General features: G+C 43.7%; 1 protein-coding gene across 1 annotated transcript in view; it reads left to right on the forward strand.

The window, feature by feature from the left end:
* The first annotated feature begins 370 nt into the window (after window positions 1-370).
* TFEB (transcription factor EB) overlaps window positions 371-12,762 on the forward strand; it is a 73,621-nt gene continuing 61,229 nt past the window's right edge. Inside the window, exon 1 of the mRNA XM_042463498.1 lies at window positions 371-625. The gene's annotated coding sequence lies outside the window, so the exon portion shown is untranslated. The remainder of the gene's footprint in view (window positions 626-12,762) is intronic.

Below are 12,762 nucleotides of genomic sequence, written 5' to 3' on the forward strand. Positions count from 1 at the left end.
TGTAGGACGTGTCCTGAAGGAGGAGGATGCCTGGCCCCCTCTTGTACAGAAGGCAGAAATGGAGGCTGTGTCCTGGAAAAGGAGGACCTTTGGTCACCCTCCTGGACAGAGAGGGCTGCAGTGGAGGCCTGTCCTGGACAAGGAGGACGTGCGTGGTTGCGTTTCCCGACAAAACAACCGCGACAGACCCTTCGGGGCAGAGCTTTGTTTTGGGAAGCCAGCCAGCCAGCTTGAGTCCAGAAGAGGACTACATTTCCCATGAGCCCCTGCGAGGGCTGGGGGGGCGGGGCTTGCGTTGGAGGAGTGCTGCCCTCTCTGGTCGGGTGGCCCTAGGAAGCTGGCCAGAGGGAAGGTGACAGTAAATGGAGGGGGAGGGCTGGGGGTCCTGGGGCTGAGAAGCAGAGAGAGAGAGAGAGAGAGATTGCTGGAGGAGGGAAGGTGCAGGAACAGCTGGACTACCTGGAGCCCAGAAAGAAGAGAAGAGAAGAGAAGGAGAGGCCACCGGAGGAGGAGGAGGAGGCCCAAAGTTGCCCCAACTCCTAGGAGGAACTCTCTGCCTGCCTTTGAGGTGGTTCCAGCTGACCTTCAGTGAGGAAGAGGAGGAGGAGGAGGAGGAGGAAGAAGGGTGAGTGGGAGAGGCAGCCCTCTCTGGAAGAGGAGGAGGCCTCCAGGAGGAGAGGGACCCCAGGAAGGAGGAGGAGGAGGAGGGCAAAAAGGGGGGAGACCACGCCATGGCCCCCCCAAAAGTGGAAGCCCAAAGAGAACTCTCTGTCAGAGCTCAAAGTTTTTGAGGGTCACCATTTTGGGAGCTGGACTTGGAGGGCAGGTGAGGGCAGAGGAGGAGGTCATTCCCTCACCTGCCGCCATGTCCAGCCAGGCCTTCTCCTTCCCCTCCAGGAAAGTTTTTCTGCTTCTGTTTCGCCCAAGGCGGGCTTTCGAGAGCCTCGGGAGAGGGCTGAGGGGGACCTTGAGGGGTCCCCAGCCCCTCCAGCCCCCCTTTGAGGCAGGCTCACCAGAGCCCTCCTCTCCCCCTCCTTTTCTAGGACAGGTCCTCCATTTCTGTCCAGGAGGGAGTTCAAAAGGCCCTCCATTTTGAGTAGCATTTATTGATATTTATGTTATGATTAGTTCGGGTGAACAGAGGTCTTCTTTTTCCAGGACACGTCCTACATTTCCGCCTTGGGTCCAGGAGGAATTCCCAAAGGCCCTCCATTTTGAGCAGGGCTAAGAAGCATGGCTTTACATTTACGTTTAGTGGTGTTTTTCAAGCTCAGGGTGACCCGACGTCTTCTGTGGTGTCCGGGAGAGTGGCCCGCGGCTTCCTTTTCCAGGACGTGTCCTCCATTTCAGCTTTCTGTCCAGGAGGATTTCCAAAAGGTCCTCCGTTTTGAGCATGGCTGAAAAGCATGGATTTATCTTTATAGGAGTGCTTTTAGCCCAGAGGTGACCAGTTGTCCTCCTTTTCCAGGACCTGTCCTCCATTTCAGTCTCTGTCCAGGAGGAATGTAAAAAGGTCTCCGTTTTGAGCAGGGCTAAGAAGCCTGGATTTACTATCTATTTACAGGAGTGTTTTTGGGCCATTCTTTTGGTCGCGTCCTCCTTTTGCTTGCCTGTCCTCCATTTTGCGGTGCCTTGTCCTCCCTGGCGGTGAGGACATCTGGCCGCCCTGCCTTTGGGGGCTCCCAGAAAGAGGGAAGGAAGGGGAAAACCCATGCCTTGACAGGCCTGCTCCTGTCAAATGGAGGACCTTTTGAAATTCCTCCTGGACAGAAGACTGAAATGGAGAAGAGGTCCTGGGCAAAGAGGGAAGGCAGCAGGGTCTCCTCCTCCTCCTCCTCCTCCTTCTCAGCCCCAGAAACGAGGGGAGATGGGGGGGGGGCTTTTACCTTGGTTACCTTGAGCTAAAAAAAATACCAGTCCTATAAACGTAAATCCATGCTGCTTAGCCCTTCTCAAAATGGAGGGCCTTTTGGAATTCCTCCTGGACAGAAGGTTGGATGGAGGCATGTCCTGGAAAAGGACCACCTCTGGTCACCTTGACCTAAAAACATTCCATGCAAAATATAAAGGGATGCTTCTTTGCCCTGCTCCAAATGGAGGGCCTTTGGGAATTCCTCCCGGAGAGGAGACTGGGAATGGAGGACGCGTCCTGGGAAAAGAGGAGGCCTGGCCCCCCTGGGCTAAAGCGGGCAGGCGGCAGGGTCTCCTTCTCGGCCTTCTCAGCCCACGGAGGACGGCGGCTGGGGATTAGGGGAGTGAGGGGGGGCTCTTATGTAACTCTGTCTGCGAAGGAGTTTGGCCAAAGTCCTGGCTAGTGCCTGGGTTTGGTCTTGACAGCCCAGCAAAACCTTTGGGTCTTGCTTTCTGGTTTTGAGAAAGGGAGACTGGTCCCAACTTAAAAGAGGAGTTTGGGGCCCAGGAGGGAAGGGGACAAGTGCTGGCAACTTGGTGCCTCATTAGCTTTAATGGAGCACCCCTTTGTTTGGAGGTATTGTTTCTTGTGAGGAAGGTGCAGGACAGTCTGGAGTGGAGGAGGCGAAATGCCAGACCCCAATCCCCCTCTCAAGACACCCAACCTGCCCGCCTTTCTCTCCTCAGGCAGTGTATTGACCTGTCTTGCTTCCCAGACCCCCTTTGACACACCCTCTCAGTGTGTATTTGGGTGCCTTCAGCATTGTGTAGTAGTTTGAGTGTTGGACTTTGGAGACCGGGGTTCCAATCCCCCGCTTGGCCATGGACACCATGGACACTGGGTGACCTTGGGCAAGTCACACTCTCTCAGCCTCAGAGGAGGGCACCGGCGAATCCCCTCTTAAGAAAAGCCTGGCCAAGAAAAACCCCATGGAGTTTATCACACGAAGGGGATCAGGAGCTTATCCCGTGAATATCCCAGAAAAATCGCATAATTACACATAACAATTTCTCCCAGCGTCACACAAAACCTGCCATTAAAGTGGTCACAAAGAAGCATTAACACATATCTTTTTACTTTTGGGATTTCAGCGACAATGCACATCCAATATCACTTTATTTGCACAATTTGTGATAATCATTCGCACAGTTATTCACCATTTCCGCTTCATTTGCGGGATGCTTTAAATGCACTTTAATCAGAGGATGGCAATGGTGAACCCCCGCGGAAGAAAACCCTGGCCAAGAAAACCCCCATGATAGGTTCATCTTAGGGTTGCCATACATCGACAGGCAACTTGAAGGCACACTGTTGTCATTGCTTAATGTCTTCAAGTCATTTCTGACTTATGGCAAACCTATCATAGGGTTTTCTTGGCAAATTTCTTCAAAGGGGGGTTGCCACTAAAGCTGAGAGAGTGTGACTTGCTGAAGGCCACATGGGCCTCCATGAGCCCCTCAATTTCATAGAGTTTTCCTGGGCAAGGAACATTCAGAGGTGGTTTTGTCATTTTCATCCTCTTAAATACGAGCCTGCAGCACCTTTTATTTGTTGGCAGTCTCCCATGCAAGCATTAACCATTTGTTGACCCTGCTTAGCTTCCAACATCAGACAGGATCTGGTGCCTTTAGGGTGTTATGGAGTGCAGCGCCTTTTGTGTCTGTGTAGTAAATCTGTCAACTTCTCTTGGTGACCTGACTCCAGTGCTAGTTAAGGGTGGCCCAGCAAGTAGAAATGTAGATGGTGGCCTTTTCCCCCTCCTGACTTTTTAAGATAAAGTGGTAAGGAAGGGATTGGCATCACAAGTTGAACGTCAGCTTTTCAGGGTACGGTTAGAGGTAAAAGAGAAGGACAAGTTTCAGAAGAGTTATTATGAACTCTCAACTGTGACAAGTCCAAAGATGGCAAAAATGTGTGTACCTGGAAGAGCTATTACAATTTGAATGGTTACTATGTATGTTTTATACATACATTACATACATACATAAACATATTATAATATGTATAATACATATGTCTTACGTACATACATATGGTTACATAGCATATTTATACTATGTATAGTATAAACATAGTATATGTATGTATGGTTATTATGTATGTTTTGTATGTTACTACGTATGTTTTGTATGTCTATACTATGTATGTATGGTTGCTTTGTATGTTTTTATGCCAGTTTTATACTGTTTTAATTAGATGATTTTAACTGTTTTTAATTTCTTACTATCATTTCTAAAAAATTGTTTTTATCATGTGAGCCGTTCTGGGAGAAAATCAGCATAAAAATGAAATGAAATAAAATAAATAATATATCAATATTGCTGCTTTATGACTTAAGGCAGGAGTAGACAACTGTATGCAGCCCCCAAGGCTGACCTTGTGGCCCATGGAGCCTTCCAAACTCCCTGCATTGCCCTTTTTCTGGCCATGAAAAAGGGCAAATTGGTCTTCCTGGAAGCATTCAGGAGTGAATTCATCTTTTACATAGGTTGTGACCTCCTCCCTGAAACAACATTAAAAGTAAAAACAAAACATTTTTATTTATTTTTATTTTTTATTTTGGAAAACCAGAGGTGGAATCGTACCCTTCCAGCAATGTTGCCTTTCCTTTATTCTGGCACTTTGTGCAGCCCTTAGAAGAATCCCTGGGACAGAAAAGTGCCCCTCAGTCAGACCTACTGCAGTTTCCCACCCGTGACTGAGGGGAATGTCATTTGTTGAGTAATCCACAGAATTTAGCAAACTACTACTGTACCTCTTTCCTGAACTTGTTTGCAGTGACTTTCAGAGTGTTTCTTTCTGATGCCTTTTGCTTTGGGTCCCCATGATTTTCATGTTAAATGTTCACGGCAGAAAGAAAACCCAAGCAGATGGCAGGTGTGTCCTTTTCTCTCCCCCGCCATGCTGTTAATTCCCTCTGCCATATTTGTTTGACTTCATGCATGGCTGCTTTCTGTCTCAGTTCTGGGGGTTGAGTGAGGCTGCATAGACAGGTTGCTGCCTGCTTTTTCTTGGGCCTCTTGCTTTTCTTTCTGTTTACAGATACTCAATATGCAGCTGACTTTGCATCAGAGCTGAAGCGCTAATAAATAAGCAAAGCAGTTTGTCTTTTTTTTGGGGGCGGAGCATTCGTTTCCAAGATGTAAACTTTAAGCAGAGTTTGATTGCATGAATTAGAATTTACGCTGTATCTATTCAACAGTGAGTTCAAGAGTATCTATTCAATTGTAAGCACTTTTGTGTAACTGAATCCAGAGGCACTGTGTTACGCTGCATCCACACTGCACAAATAACAGTTTGACACCACTTTAACAGCCTTGGCTCAATGCTATGGAATTCTGGGAACTGTAGCTTGCTGTGGGACCAGATAGCATTGAGCCATGGCAGTTAAAGTGATGTCAGACCAGATTATTTTTGCAGTGTGGATTCAACCCAAATTAGAAAAAGTTGTAAGATCCTGATTGCAAAGGTAGGGTTGCCAGGTTTGATGAGTAACGAGGCTCCTGTCACTTTAATCCCTAACAGATCTTGATACTGCAAATCTCCCTCAGTCAGGTGGGATGAAGGTACCTCCTTCATCTTCCAAATCACAGCTTTCAGTTGCAGCTCAAACCCCCCCCCCCGCCATCTTCACACCCTGGAGATGGGAGGAGGCACGGAGCAGTATCCAGCTCAGTTTTTGTCACAGACTGTTCCAGGATCCCCCCTCCTCCTCCTGCAATTAAAAGGAGCCTTGGTGGTGCAGTGGTTAAATGCCAGTACTGCAGCCATTCACAGCCATAAGGTTGTGAGTTCGATCCCAGGCAGGGCTCAAGGGTCCACTCACCCCTGGCATCCTTCTGTAGGTTGCTAAAATGAGTACCCAGCCTGTTGGGAACAATTAGTTTACACATTGTAAACCATTTAGGGAGTGCTTAAGTGCACTGATAAGTGGCCTAGAAATGTATTTGCTATTGCTAATTATCTGCCTCTCCCCATGGATAGAGGTGGGGAACAACAACAGACCAACAAATATGCATCAGTTAAAACACAACTTGAGTTAAAAGATACATCAGTTTAAAAGAACAAACAAGACATAGACATATTAAAACAGTCTACATTTAAAATTAATTGTTTAAAATTTACACTTTTTCAAAATCATCTGGATAGGACTGCTGACAGATGAATTTTCAATGCTATTTTAAATTAAGTGATGGGAGGGGATGCTGTGGCTGGAAGTTGGGATTTGGAAAATGAGGTAGGACCTTTGTCCTACTTGTCCCACTTGCTAGCTTGCCTTGCTATGTGATCTTTTAAGATGTAAAATGACTGGAGCCTTGTCCTGGATCCAAGCTGGAAACACTAGCCAAGAGGGCTCCTTTACTGTTAAGTACAACATGAAATGAGGATCTCCATCCCCAGAACTACTCACTCCCCATCCAGATCTCTTTTTTGGATGTAATTCCCTTTTGATAGAATTTCAGATGTAATGTTTTGCCAGGAGTTGGCATTATATCCTTGGGCTCATGTAGTTTCTTGTGTCCTTGTGCATGGCAATTCTGTCATTCCCTCCTTGCCTGCTTTCCGTCAAACCATAGTTGGTTGTGTCTGAAGTGGCAAACTGTTTTACGCATGACCTGCAATGCAGGATTATAAACTGGGATTTGATTCTGGTTTATTGTAGGGATGTAAATGTTTGACTACTTGTCTCACAGTGAGGATGAATACTTTATGGGCATTTTCTCCCCACTAAAGAGAAGACTACTATCTCCTTGCTACAAAAAGACTATTTTTGCACAAAAATGAGCTTTTTATGCAATAAACACATTTTTTCACAAAATATACTTTCCAGACACCCACACAAGTTTGGGGCGTTTTGTGTGTATGTATGTGTACTGTTGCTGGTTTTGGTGTTTGCACAAAAAATAGCAGTGTGGCTGTCTGAAAAACAGTGGATTTTTTTTTATGTTGCACCCCTACCCCAATTTTCTAGCCGAGGAACCCAGATGTATTTCTCTGCCGAATATAAACACATTGGGATGTGCAAATTGCATGGAAAAACTGTGCAAAATTCTTGCCACTGTGTTATACTGTATTTTCTGGTCAGCTTTCTTGAGTTTGGGGAAACTCATTATCCAGCCAGGAAAAAATAACAGTAAATATTTTTTCCACCCCTAGTTTGCAGTCCTGGCTGGCAGAGCAACCACAGAGGAGGAGGGGGTGGAAATGGGAAAGTAGCATGCAATCCTGAAGATTCAGTTAGGTTGACTGAAATAAAACCAAGCCATTGCATGACGTGATGACTGAATCATGCCTGAACTGTAGGGACTATTACTGATATGTTCAGTGTTTATAAATCAATAAATGCAGGAAATGAGTGTAGTCATATTATCTAAAGCAGTCCCTTCCATTTGCAGTTATATCATTGCAGGTGTGTCATGCTGGGCAGATTATCACGGCTACATCACACTTAGCAATGTATGTTTCTCAAGACCAGGATTACACTTTTCCTGGAATGTTTTCCACAATGGACAAACCATTGCCCAAACTACATGGTTGAAAAGTTTCATTGTAGCACATCTACTCACAATTGTGAATATATATTTTTCAGTCTGTAATCATAGGAATGTAGTAATATTGAAATAGTAATCGACTCTATTTTTAAAGTTCATTGGTCAGTGTGGAAGCTTATGCTGTCAAAATTTTCAGTGTCACCCAGAGAGCCATAAGATTTGGGGATCTCCAATAAAATAAAATTAAAAAAGTAAAAAGTAAAAAGCCAATGTGCTGTAGTGGTTTGAATGTTGGACTACAATTCTGGAGCCCAGGGTTTGATTCCCCACTTGCCCTTGGTAACCCCCTGGGTGACCTTGGGCAGGTCATATGCTCTCAGCCCCAGAAAACCCTGGGATAGGGATGCCTTATGGTCACCATAAGCTGACTTGAAGCACACAACAAGAACTATTTGTTGCTGTTGTTAGCTGCCCTCAAGTCGACTCTGACTCATAGTGACCCTGTGAATGAGACATCTCCAAGAATCCTTATCCTTTGCTGCCTTGCCCAGATCCTGTAAGCCCTTGCCCATAACTCCCCCTGATCACATCTATCCATCTGTTTGTGGTCTTCCTCTCTTTCTTCTACCCTCTACCTTTCCTAGCATTATTATTTTTTCTAGAGATCTGTGCCTTCTCATTATGTGGCCAAAGTATAATAGTCTCAACTTGATCGTCTTAAGCTTCCAAGGAGAGCTCTGGTCTGATCTGTTGAAGAACCCATTTATTTGTCTTCTTGGTCATCCACAGTATCCTAAGTACTCTTCTTCAGCACCATATTTCGTACGAGATGATTTTCTTTCTGTCTGCCTCCTTCGCTGTCCAGTTCTCGCATCTGTACATGGTAATTGGGAATACAATTGCCTGGACAATTCTGACTTTAGAAATATTTACAGGGGAATAAAAATGTTTTGCACAAAACTGTAAAGCAGAGGAAATTACAAAACAGCCCAGTGTGTACTGACCATACACAGAGGACAAAGAATGCTGACTTTTGAGAGGAACAGAAAATTGGGCAGAGAGGGTAATAGAACAGAATAGCTTAGAAGAGGTCATGGTTTTCTGTCTGCAATACTGAACAGGGACACCCCATAAGGCAACATTATGTTTCAAATCCCCCTTGTACCATCCATTCCAGAGTAGCAACGTTCCCTAAAGCACAATAACATTTCTCTTATTTCAGAATACAGATGCCAGAGTTTCACTCTATATCTATCTATTATTTTTTAAACATACTGTATGTAGTCATTGCACATGCAGAGATTAAGCTTCCATGCTCTATGGAGCTTTCCAAGTGACACCAGGTGGCCCAAGTCCAGGAATTCTCTTATCAGCAGGAAGCTGCAGTACAATGCAAATACACTTCCCCCCCTTCCATGTGCCTTTGTTCTCAGTCTGTAGCAATATTCTGCATGGGTGTTGTAGTATATGAAACGTGGAGCTGATTTTTCTTTCACCAGTTTGGTTTTATGAAACAAAACAGTGTTGTCTAGAAAAGAAATCTTTCATTGTGCTTGCCAGAGGCTAAAGTAATTAGTCACCTATTTTTATGTGTGTGTGAACTGGACGCCTGGTTACACTACTTTTTTTTTTAAAGAACATCTTCCAATTTGACAATACTCAGGTAGTAGAAAAATTGATGATAGAAAATGCTATTGAAACAAGGAGGACAAATTTGAATGCAACAGAGAAGATTTTGCAAAAAGGTTTTGTCAGGATTTAGTGTTCAAACTACTTTTGCAGTATGTGGATGTGACTGATCTGAAGTTCTGAACTGAAATTTCAGAAAGAAGGGATCTTATGCTGTTTAGGATTCACACTTGAAATAAGGATGGTTCCTTATGGTTCAAGAAATTTGGCAGCTTTCCTTGGACATCTAGCCTAATGTGGTCAGGTTTACAATCTGCTTTGGAACTGTGTCATTTACTGTATTATGGATACTTCTTAGTAGAAAGACTCTGGGTAAATTGCAACAAATACCAAAGGTTCTTAGACTATTCTGGCATAGTAAATGCTTTAAAATTGTGTAAAACAAAACAGAGTCACACACAGCATTTCATTCCACATGTGGAACAGTTTCTGGCTAATTGGAAGGTGTTAACATTATTCCAGTGATTCAAACATGAAACCATTGCAAAATGCCCAGTAAATGAGTAATATGGCAAAGACTGAGATCCCTGTCAGTCTCACAGATTGTGTGAACCTTAAATCTCTAGTACTGTGGAGGCTTTGGAGAAGGCTACCCTGGGCTTTTGTTCATTGCTTTAATGGCATTAGCTGAGTTTTCCAGAGTTGCCTAGCAGCTACAGCTGTATAGTGCATGTTTGGCAAGAAGCCTATTGACTGAACTGCTGACTGAGACCTGAACATCATATTTTGGAGTAAGTGACTCTGAACACTGGTGCTGCAGCAGTGCCACCAGAAGCTCAGAATCTGTAGCAGGAGAAACGTCTTCTCAGGTGAGGCCTTTTAATTGTTTATGTAAGTGGTAAATGAGGTCCCTGAGTACCAAGCTGCCAGCTCTTGTTGGTGTGTGGGATCTGTGAATCAGTTTGCCTACAAGCTCCACTAGCTCTTACTTAAGACAAATTGTCAGCAAGCTTATTTATGCTGTCATGATTCAGATGCAGTTATTTTGGAGGGGTTTATATCCAAAAGGATGAAAAATACTTTGTGTCAGAACAAGGAATTTCTTAGCTGGCAAGGAAGTGTGCTTTCCTTGGATTTTGCAGGGACCACTAACCACCTCTTTACATGTTAAAAGAACTTGTGAAAAATCCATCCAGCTCTTCCTGCCCATTACTTTTATGCTGCTTTCTAATTTTGACAACATTAAGAAACATGAGCCAGGTTTGTAAACAGGTGTCTATGCTCTATAGTGGGGTGCCAAAGATTTCTGGCCCAGTGGTATTCAACATCTTTATCAATGACTTGGATGAAAGAATAGAGGACATGCTTTTCAAATTTGCAAATGACACCAAATTAGGAGGAATAGCTAATACCCCAGAGAACAGGATCAAAATTCAAAATGACTTTAATAAATTAGAAAGCTGGGCCAAAACTGACAAGATGAATTTCAATAGGGAGAAATGTAAGGTACTATACTTTGGGCAAAATAATAATAATAATGAAATGCACAGATATAGGATGGGCTTAACAAAACTACATGTGAAAAGGATCTAGGAGTCTTAGTAGACAAGTTGAACATGAGTCAACAGTGTGATGCGGCAGTTAAAAAGGTCAAGGCAATTCTAGGCTGCATCAATAGAAGTATAATGTTTAGAGCAAGGAAAGTAATAGTACCACTCTATTCCATTTTGGTCAGGCCTCACCTGGGATTTTGTGTCTATTTCTGAGCACCACAGTTCAGTAAGGATGTTGATAAGCTGGAGCATATCGAGAAGAAGGCAACCAAAATGGTGAAGGGCCTGGAAATCATGCCTTATGAGGAGTGACTTAGGGAGCTGGGCAGAAAAGAAGGTTAAGAGGTGATATGATAGCCCTATTTAAATATTTGAAGGAGCATCACGTTGAGGAATGGAGCAAGCTTATTTTTTGCTGCTCAAAAGAATAGGACATGGAACAATGGATGCAAACTGCAGGAAAAGAGATTCCACCTGAATATTAGGAGGAACTTCCTGACAGTAAGAGCTATTTGACAGCGGAACGCACTCCCTCGGAGAATGGTGGAGTCTCCTTCTTTGAAGGTCTTTAAACAGAGGATGGATGGCCATCTGTTAGGGGTGCTTTGATTCTGTGTTCCTGTATGGGAGGGGGTTGGACTGGATTGCCCTTTTGGTCTCCCCTAGCTCTATGATTCTGTGATTTGGTGATCCATGGAGAAATCAACACTGGACAAGGAGTACTTGAAATTGTGTGTGTGTGTGGAGATGGGAATAATTTTAGCAGTGCTTTTTGAAATTTTCTGTAAGAAGTGTGGCCATTCTTTCCTAAAATAAATAAATAAAGGCAACAGCAGCGGTTCCCTTATTGGTGGCAGTTTTAAAGGAGGCTGGCACTCTCCTTTCTCCCAAATACCCTGAGAATCACACTATCACACTATAGTGTGATACAGCATTGTTCTAAGATGCAGGTGGGAATCATGCAGCCCTCTAGACTGCAACTCCCAACATAGCTCCCTAGGTGAGGAGTGATGATATTTGCAGTTCAACAATATCTGTACAACCACAGGATTTCCACTAAGGTCTGGTCTCAGTTCTGTTGCCACTTCATGCTCCCCTGCACCAGCCTCTGGGACAAAAGAAAAACCCTGTTCTATTGCACTGAATAAACAGCCTTGAACTCAGAGGTGAATCTCACCATCTGTCTGTCAATCACCAAAATTGCACCCCTCCTAATATATTTGATAGCAAATGGGCATTTTTATTCAATGATATTTTTAATTGGAGATGTGAAGCATTTGAGCTGGAAGCAGGACATTTCTACATACAAAGCATGTGCTTATGACTAGGCTACAGCCCCTTTGGTTTCTAAAAAGGGTATTTAGAAATTAGGTGTAGAGAGATATGTCTGTCTTTCCTCTCAGTTCTGAGAAAAAACATTAACATTCTTAGTCTGGGCATTTAAAAAAAATGATTACCATAAAATTGTGTATTGTGTACTCTTTTTATATTATGTACTCTTCCTTCCTTTACAATTTAGTACCTATCAAATGCAGAGTTGTTGCACAGGAGTGTTATATTTCCAGCCCAACAGCTCAAGAATGGGCTGCTGATTCAGAGACATGGCATTGTCTCAGTGACAAAGCCACAGTGACTCAGAAAATTATTCTTTCTTCAGATGGCAGAACCACTGAAGACTATATGGAATGTAGTTGTGAGGGTGTCACAACCAACAGTTTGATAATGACTATGATACTGTGAATGAGGCTGAATTATATAACTTTTGCACATGTACTCATGCCATTTTGTTGAGTGCTTTTAAATATTTGAATTGTGCTAATTTACAGCTGGGTACTCACTTTCTGTATCATACACACTTAAGCATCTCTGTAAAGACTGCAAATTTAGCACATATGAGTAAGTCTGCCCAGGTACTCCAGGATGGTATAGTGGTTTGAGTGCTGGACTAGACTTTGGGAGGCACAATATGAATCCCTGCTTTGCCATGGAAAACCACTGGGTGATCATGGACAAATCAGGCTCTCTCACCCTCAAGGAAGGCAATGTCGAACCTACTTCAAACAAATCTTGCCAAGAAAACCCCATGATAGATTTGCCTTAGGGTCACTATGAGTTGTGAAATAATAATAATAATAATAATAATAATAATAATAATAATAATAATAATAATAATAAT

This window comes from Sceloporus undulatus, chromosome 4 (genome assembly GCF_019175285.1).
Source record: "Sceloporus undulatus isolate JIND9_A2432 ecotype Alabama chromosome 4, SceUnd_v1.1, whole genome shotgun sequence".
NCBI lineage: Eukaryota > Metazoa > Chordata > Lepidosauria > Squamata > Phrynosomatidae > Sceloporus > Sceloporus undulatus.